The sequence below is a fragment of the Octopus sinensis genome, unplaced genomic scaffold, assembly GCF_006345805.1.
Source record: "Octopus sinensis unplaced genomic scaffold, ASM634580v1 Contig19228, whole genome shotgun sequence".
In the NCBI taxonomy this organism is placed as follows: domain Eukaryota; kingdom Metazoa; phylum Mollusca; class Cephalopoda; order Octopoda; family Octopodidae; genus Octopus; species Octopus sinensis.
The window spans coordinates 13,080-22,500 of NW_021836252.1; the positions used below are offsets into that span (position 1 = coordinate 13,080).

General features: G+C 36.9%; 1 long non-coding RNA gene across 1 annotated transcript; it reads left to right on the forward strand.

The window, feature by feature from the left end:
* The first annotated feature begins 985 nt into the window (after positions 1 to 985).
* On the forward strand, positions 986 to 3,517 carry LOC118762010. The gene is made up of 4 exons (XR_004997791.1): positions 986 to 1,139; positions 1,796 to 1,801; positions 3,431 to 3,440; positions 3,494 to 3,517. It is a non-coding gene; the product is annotated as an uncharacterized LOC118762010 (long non-coding RNA).
* Positions 3,518 to 9,421: the final 5,904 nt, after the last annotated feature.

Here is a 9,421-nt window from a genome sequence, read left to right on the forward strand (position 1 = left end):
AACCTGGATTTGCCCCATGAAAAAAACTGGTGGGAACACAAACCACCCCCAGTGCTTGAAAATGACCACATCTCACTCCTCTGGAACTTCACCATTCAAACTGACAGGAAGATAGATGCAAATAGGCCAGACATCATATTGAAAGACTTCAAACAAAGAACATGCCTCCTCATTGATATGACTGTCCCAATCGATATAAACGTATCTGTCAGGACCTACCAAAAACTGAGCAAATATAAAGATCTTGAAATAGAAATCAGCAAAATGTGGAAGCTGAAGACTAAAACAATACCTGTTGTCATAGGTGCCCTGGGAATGATAGCAAAAGGGGCTGATAGCTACCTAACTCAGATACCAGGAAACCCAAAAATGGCAGAAGTTCAAAAGATAGTGCTCATGGGAACTGCTCATATCCTACGCAAAATACTCTCTATGTAACCTCAAGGTTTAAAACAACCATAATTTTCGGTTTAAAAAAAAAAAAAAAAAAAAAACTTTTTTTTTTTAGACATTCATTAGTACAACATCCCCACCCCCCAAATATATGGCACACTAGGCATAACAACAACATGAACTTCCAACCCTGTTGTCTCTTGAGGTCTCTGGGTGAGACTTGGAGCCAACTTGTACAAATATAAAGCAAAAGTCAAACATAGAATAATAATAATAATAATGATGATAAGAATATTAGACCTAAAATAAGCAAAAGAAAATTATTTGGTTTGCCCCTTTCTTTTCCTTAATTGTAAAAACTAATTTAGGTAAAAAGATTCCTGTCTCTCCCAGACAAATACTTTTCAGTAACTCACAGATACAGAAAAATATTTAAGAGGCATCCGTGAAATTATATAGCTGCTGTTCCAATATAAAATGTATCATTACAGGAGGTTGATGCCAAGAGATTAAATCCAGTTGTAACTATCGAGACCCAAGATCCTGTCCACTTGATCAACGGTGTATGATTAAATTTGTTAAATACGAGGCAGGAGTTACTGCAACGGTAGATGATAATACAATAGATAAGAAGGCCTATATTGGATTATGTGAAAGAGAATTTAAAAATCGCTATGCCAATCACATAACCTCCTTCCGACATAAGGACAAAAGCAAAGTTACTAAGTTGGCTAGCCACGTATGGTGTCTGATATCTAACGCAACACCACATGTGATAAAGTGGAAAATAATTGAAAAATCCACACCTTATGTTAATGGATCAAATAAATGTAAACTATGATTAGCTGAAAGAGCACTGATCCATTTCAGATCTAAGATCCTTAATTCGCTACTGAACTCTAGGCTTGAAATTTTCAGCAGTTGTAAACATATGTCTAAGTATATTCTGCGGAATTGGAAAATTCTGCCTATACCTGATTAACTTGTTGATAACTTTCCAGTCTAATAGTTTAAGGTCTAAAGAGAATAACTCTTTTACCTTTTTTTTACTTTTTGGTTTTCCATTTTTAACCTTGCGCGTTTTCTATATGCTTCCTTCTCAAATTTTCTTGTATTTCTCTCATGAAAAAGTTTTAGTTATGATATGTGGTTTGTGTCTGATGATTATCTTTGAGGTGTTTCTTAACATATGAAACTATTAGTAGCATATAAACACATATATTGTGTCTATTAAGTAATATTTATATCTCACCAGATGGACTACTTTTTTGTTGATCTTATATATATAATGTGTGTGTGTATCTCTCTCTCTCTCTCTCTCTTTCTATATATATATATATATATATATATGTATATGTATAATGTATAGGTGGTCTCTCCATACCGAGAAAATTATTACGAGATTCGAGTCCCTCCAGACAACAAACGAGTCATGACTCATGCTGGGAGCGCCTTGAAAGCATTGATCCTTTATTCTAAAGACATGATCCTTTGCGTAATGTCGAGAATATAACAGCAGCATTGTCCAAGCAACGTTAAGTTCAAATTCCGATTTTATCCAAGTGCGCTCGTTCCCCCACCTCCAACACAATTCGGGCTCACAGCACGTAAATATACTGCGTCACAATTATTTTTCAACGGGCCCTGGTGTGTTTGACATTATCCTAAAACGAATCAAAGATAAAGATCCCTTCACCATCAAACGATATCTGGACAGATTTCTTCGAGGGATATGAGACAAGCTGCCTTTTATATAGATACATCTCAGTCAACAACAACTTCCTAGTTGAACTGGCCATGATGTCATAAAACTTGATTTTAAAACGATTTAACAGATTTTATCAGCAGGTTGTGCTATTTAGTTAGACATATTCTGGGCTAATTTTTGGCCAGAACACAAGTTTATCTAAGTTTATATACTCATCCCATATTACACACACACATACACACACACACACACACACACACACACACACACACACACACACACACACACACACACACACACACACACATATATATATATATATATATATATACAGGGGTTGGACAAAATAATGGAAACACCTTAAAATTTCAAACAAATTTATTTTAATGGACTCGTACAAAGTTTGAATTGTTTCCAAAGGAATTTTTGTCCATTCTTCAGCTAAAACAGTCTCTAGTTCTTGTAGTGATGATGGTGGAGGATATCGACTCCTTACTTCAGTACTATATTTAATTATGTACATTATTTACATTATTTACATTTGACGCATATTTGTCCTCATCTTGTTTGCTGTTAACACAACGTTTCGATTGATATACCCTCCATCTTCGTCAGGTGCCTTGGGGAAATTTCGAACCTGGGTTCTCATTTCTAACGTATTTTTCTATGCTGTTCCCTCATCATCATCGTCGTCGTCGTCGTCGTTGTTGTTGTTGTTGTTGTTGTTGTTGTTGTTGTTGTGTTATTATTATTATTATTATTATCATTATTATTATTATTATTATTATTCAGGTCACTACCTGGAATCGAACTCGGTATCTTGAGGTTAGTTGCCTGCGCTCTTGAATCATTACGCCATATGCACCATAAATGTTCAATAATTTTGAAATCTTGAGATAGAATATTGGTGTTTATTTCACTTGTGATCTAAACGAATAGGCACGCTGGGTAAGTGCTGTAACGGATTATCAGTTCTCCAAGCTCGTAACCGAGACGGGAGCTATGGATCCATTTTAGGCTTCCGATATAGCGAATATATATTTGGGAAAGAGGAAAACAGCAAGGCATAACAAGCATATCGAGTCATATACATTATTATTCTTAAGTTAGTTGAGATCTTACAGCTGTTCCTAGAATATCCCATGTGATATATATATATATATATATATATATATATATATATATATAGCTCAAATTTACAGAAAGGTGAGGAAGCAACAGGCAAGTGTATTAGTTTGATGCTCGGGAAGAATGGAGAAGACTTTGATGTTTTGAGCCTTAGCTCTTCGACAGAGAAAAATGGGAAGAGAACAAGAAAAATGGAGTGAGAAGAAAATGTGTAAGGATTAACGGTTTAACATGATGAAATGAAATAAAATACCACTACTATAGTACACACACACACACACACACACACACACACACACACACACACACTCACACACACACACACACACACACCACACACACACACACATCCTATGGATGTCACATATATAAGACGGGCTTCTTTCAGTTTCCGTCTACCAAATGCACTCACAAGCCTTTGGTCGGCCCGTAGCTATAGTAGAAAACACTTGCCCAAGGTGCCACGCAGTGGGACTGAACTCGGAACCATGTGGTTGGGAAGCAAGCTACTTACCACATAGCCACTCCTATGCATGTATATATACATATAAAATTCAAATAATCAAAATATATAATAAAAAGTCAGGGTACAGTATGTATCTGTTTGTTTGAAAGAGGAATTAAAACCCTCCAAAACCACGCATCTCTCACAATATGTAAACACGCACGGAGAAAATAGCAAATACATTTCTCCGAAACAGTCCTCCCACTTGTAAGATACATTTAGTAAAATACAAATGAGATCAGAGACATTATCGTATCAATTGATTTCGTTTTTGTGAGAGATGTGGGGTTTTAACTCCTCTTTCAAGCAAACAGGCACATATTGTACCCCGACGTTTCTTAAAATTTATTATATAAGTTGGACATAGGCGATCGTTGCATTCTTTCTTGTCTTGAGGTTCACAGCCAAACGGCTGGGTAGATTCGCGTGAAAAATGGCACACAGATGGGGACTGGTGCATATATTGTGCTACAGTTTGTATTTTTCCATAGCCTCCATAGTTACCGAGAAAATTACTTAAAACTTTTCTATTGGAATTCCCCAGTTTGTTCCACCATTAAAACAACATGTGGCTCACACAGCCGGCATATACCATTTCGCTAGCGACAAGGAGTGTACAGGATGACAGTCAGTCAGAATTTTCGCGATGCTGTCTCTCTTCTTTCACCTCTTTGGGTTAATAATCTTAATCTTTAGTTACATTTTCTCATTCAAACTACATAATAGGTAGAATTGTCGGATTAAGACAGTAGGGAGTTTTGAGGGAGATTTGGCTGATATTTCTACCAGGTCTAGCTATCATGTAGAAGTCTGAACTTAATTTTCATTCACATATTTGCATTTCAAAAATTTAACATAATCTTTTCCATAAATCAACTATCGTAAAAATTTGATACGATTTTCGCACATTTTCTATGTATGTGTGTGTACCTTAAAAGACGTCAATCATCACGACACACACCTTCACTCACTCGGTCTATATCTCTATCTCACTCTCTTTCTCTCTCACATACACACGCGCAAGCACGCACGCACGCACGTACACACACACATACACACACTCACACCTCTATTTCATATATGTTCTTTCAATTTCTGCTCTCTGCATGTAAAAATTTTACGTATACAACTGCTTACAAAAATGGGGATTAATGTATAATTTCTTCTAATTTCATAATTAAATCAATGATTTAATGATTAGACATACGTCCAATAGAATAGCTCTTAGAAACAGACTACGTACAAATACATCAATCATCACGACACACCTTCACTCACTCACTCACTCACTCTATCTCTCTTTCTCACCCACTTTATCTCTCACATACACACGCGCAAGCCCGCACGCACACACACACACACACACACACCACACACACACACACACACACACACACACGTCCATTTCACATACCTTTCAATTTCTGCTCTCTGCAAATAAATTTTTTTATGAATACAACTGCTTACAAAAACAGGGATTAATGTATAATTTCATTCTATGTTCATAATTAAATCAATGTTTTAATGATTAGACAGACGTCCAATAGAATTGCTCTCAGAAACAGACTACGCACAAATTCGTTCTTCACAACTCCTGAAGCTGTTTTCTGACAAGGGTGGGGCGAGTCAGAAAATTTTCATACAGCTGGAGGCTCCAATCGAAACAGGAGACCCGAAAAGATAAGGCTGAGAAGCGCTCTTATAGATTATGCCTAACCGAAACCGATCACAGCCACATCATTCAAACAACTGGGCTTAGTTGCTAGTATATATATATATATATATATATATATATAAATACGTGGTCTGATCAATAAGTATCCGGACTAGTGGCATAGTAACGAAGCTAAAGTACACAGAGTGAAGAAGCTACACACCTTCCTTCCAAGCACTGCTGTAAACAGCGGAACTGAGATAGAACGTCAAAACTTACTGCACATGCACAGCGGTATCCAATGTCAATCGGTGCCAAGCAGTTTTAATCAGCGTGCTTTAGCTTCGTTACTATGGTTACAGTCAGGATTCTTATCGATCGGACCTCGTATATATATATATAAATATATATATATGTGTGTGTGTGTGTGTGTGTGTGTGTGTGTGTGTGTGTGTGTGTGTGCGTGTGTGTGTGTGTGTGTGTGTGTGTGTGTGTATGTCAATGTATATATATATGAATGTATGTGTACACACATACACGCACACTCACACACACATACATGTACATATACGCGCGTACATATGTGTATATTTGTGCGTACGTATAACATTTCGAAATATAACACATACATACAAATGCATACACTCTCACGCACATACACTCGAACGCACACATACACACGCTCATATATTTGTCCTAGCTTAGATTGATACATCTATCTATGTATTTGTAAGTGTGCATGTCTGTATAACTAAATGCATGTATGCTTGTATGTGTGTGTGTGTGTATGTGTGTATGTGTGTATGTGTGTCTCATTTGCGAATGTCACAGATACAGGAATCAAAAAATAAAAATAAACGTACAAAATAAAATAAAATAAAATAAAAAAAACAAACAAACACACAAAATCCTCCCCAAAATGACAATCTCTTCTCTGTTGTCTGATCACAAATGAAATGCTCTTTGCTTCACCCACACCACCACCACCACCACAGCAGGTCTTCTCTTTAGTTGTAATACGGCACATGTGATCTCACAATGATATTTAGTCGTGTTAGAAATTAAAACACTAAGCACAGTCTATTTATTTAACTTTGCCATTGTATGTAACTCAACAACACTATGAACTTTTTTCTAATTTAAGCGGAAGTTGCATGCTAGCATACCGGAAGAAGGCCTTATCAACAACACCCACAGACCATTTTTATTCACGTCTTGGTACTCTTTCATCTTTTCTTGTCTCTCTTTTCTTTTTATTCCTTGTTTCTTTCCCATTTTTTTTCTTTTTATTCCTTGTTTCCATCCCATTTTTTGTCTTTTCTGATGTTCTGCACTTTACAGATTTTCTTTTTCATTCTCTTTCATTCTTTTTCTTACACATTATCCTTCGTTCCTCTTTTTATTTATCTATTCATCACTTTTCATTTACTTCTATTTTGCTCATTCACAAACGGGCATTTTTAGATTGGAATTTTTATTTTTTTTTATTTTTATGTTCTTCATATTTTCTTTTCTCTTATAACAGAACTTGATTTATAACTTATACTGCTGCTACAGTGCAAGACAGATTTAGTTGAAGACCGTTTCAGCGGCACTCTATCTCTAAAGTGCAGTGTAATATATGGGATACCGTGGTATTTCTATGTTAATTCAATACGTGTGTGTCGGTGTGTGTGTGTGTGTGTGTGTGTGTGTGTGTGTGTGTGTGCGTGCGTACCAGGCATGTATAACATTTAAGTAATGCAAGCTTTTGCTACCTATCCGGTTTAGTTAGCCATTTATGTATGCGTGCATGTATGTTTATATGTGTGTGCTGTGTGTGCGTGTGTGTGTGTATAATTATATATTAGCTTACAACTAGACAAAGAAGCAAGCAAGCAAGCAGGCAGACAGGCGAACATGTAGCATTGCTGCTTCTATATTCAGGAGTCGGTTAGCTTCTACTCTGAGAGACGTCGGTGTTTTGAATCTGTGGTTGAGTACGTTATATAATCACTAACATTTGAAAGACCTAGTTGCGGTCTGAATCGGTAAGATACAACTAACGGAGTATAGAGCAGATACCAGTAAAAGTAACACACCTAGATATTTATATTTATTAATTAATTTATTTGTTTGTTTATTTTTGCTTACTTGCTCCAAATAATTCTCTCATCGCAAGGCTAGACTGTATCACTGATACGAAAGCAATTCATATACTGCAGAGTTTCGTAACTTAGTGATAGTATTACAGAGTTATGCCAGAATTATCTTCGTTTGCGATACCAATCGTAGTTTTACGATTGCAGCACAGGTAGTGGGCCACCTTTACGAAGAAGAAATTTTCGTTTCGTTGAAACTATTCAGGGTACAAGTACTTATATATATATTTGTCTGTGTGTTTGTGTATACATACATACATACATACATACATACATACATACATACATACATACATACATACATACATACATATGGCTGCCCGCTCGTTATCGAGTATGGCCATTGCACGAAGCTTAACTATTACTGGTGCTGTGATCGAATGTGACTTTTTAGCCCAGTTAAAGATCTACAATGTCTTGTACAGAATTGGCAACTAAAACCTTTACCGTTAATAGCCGGCTGTAGTTGTAACTGGGCTTCATGTACCTTTGCATGTCGTTTAAGTCTCCTGCCGAATACACTCTCTTCCACATGCCCAACCGATATGAGTAGTAGGTGTGTAACACCACCACCAGTGGCCAGGTTGTCACTCATCTATCTCGCTTTATGACTACGAAGATGACTCTTGAGTCCAGCTTTATACATACAATACATACATACATACATACATACATACATACATACATACACACACACACACATACATACAAACATACATACATACATGCATACACACATACATACTCATACACACGCACACACACATATATAGCGTATCCCCCCAAAATGTATACACACTTTAGCAGCTGATAACTCAACTGATGTTTTTTCCTTCCAGATTAAGTCCGTTGGAATCAATGATGGCAGTCAGACTAAGCTTTGAACGAAAGAAATTCATTCCAAAATGCTAATGGAAGTATAAAAACGCAGTTGAAATGCTAAGACAGTTTAGGAGAGAGTTTCAACGCGACTTACTATCACTCGAATTAGAGGTAAGTTTGAAGCCGACGAAACTGTTCAGAATATCCGCGAAAAGCGTTCTGGAAGACCACGAAAATCGTCAGCCCCCACAAAGCAAGAAGGAGTGCTGGAAACGTATCAGCAAAGTCCAAGAGAATCTGTGCAGCAAGCAAGCCGTGAGGTAGGTATTTCAAAATCGTCTGGATGAAAGGGAAAGTTGACCTCGGTTGATTTTAACTCAAAACGTGAAGATGGATGAAAGGCCGCTAAGCATTTTGTGTCGTGATTGTCATTATTATTATTCTTATTGTAAAATATTACAAATCCGCCATAATTATTAACTGGCACCTAACCCAATAAATCGCAAAACACTGATCTAGATCCGGTTACATATATCACCTTTATGCTCCATTGGACATAAAATTATATAAAAGACAACAGGAGCAATTAAAAATAGAACTAGACTCATGCCCGACCATGGACGATCCTTGCTGCATGGCTAAGACTACAATCGAGATATAACATCGAATGCTGAACAAGACAAAAGGAAGCGAAATAAAGAAATGTTGAAACGTATAGAGGCAAATCTCTGACGTGCCTACAGTTTGTGTTTGTGCGTGTGCGCGCGGTTCTATGCGTGTGTGTTCCTGGGTTCATGTGCATGCACACACTGTGTCACATGTAATCAGCCCGATCGGTTCAATTAATGCGCGCCATTTAAGCTATAATATTTTACATAACCACATCAGAGGAAGTAATAGGCATTTACGTCACAAATCTTCTCTCAAACTAATAAAAGGGAGCGGTGCTTTTTTTCCAGTCTCTTGATCTACTTCCAAGCGTGCCCACTCTTACAGTCGACCGCTTTCAGTGTATATCAGTCAATATGTGGATAGCGATAACGTCTCTAACTAACTCTTTTTCCTATTTA